Source organism: Crocuta crocuta, unplaced genomic scaffold (assembly GCF_008692635.1).
Source record: "Crocuta crocuta isolate KB4526 unplaced genomic scaffold, BGI_CrCroc_1.0 scaffold241, whole genome shotgun sequence".
In the NCBI taxonomy this organism is placed as follows: Eukaryota; Metazoa; Chordata; class Mammalia; order Carnivora; family Hyaenidae; genus Crocuta; species Crocuta crocuta.
In genome coordinates this window covers 3,509,256-3,509,488 of record NW_027527807.1, presented here as the reverse complement: position 1 = coordinate 3,509,488, position 233 = coordinate 3,509,256, and positions in this window count along the sequence as shown.

Genomic DNA, 233 nt, shown 5'->3' with positions numbered 1-233 from the left:
TGGAACACACAAAGGACCTTAAGTAAAATCTGAAGAAACTTGAATATTAACTGTGGTTTATAATAACGTATCAATATTGGTTCCTTGATTGTATCAAATGTCTCATGGTAATGTAAGATGTTAGCAGTAGGGGAAACTGAGCATGGGGTATGTGGGGGCTCTGCACTATCTTCCCAATTTCTGTATACATTTAAAAGAGTTCTGAGAAATAAAGTTTATTTAGAAAATATCGT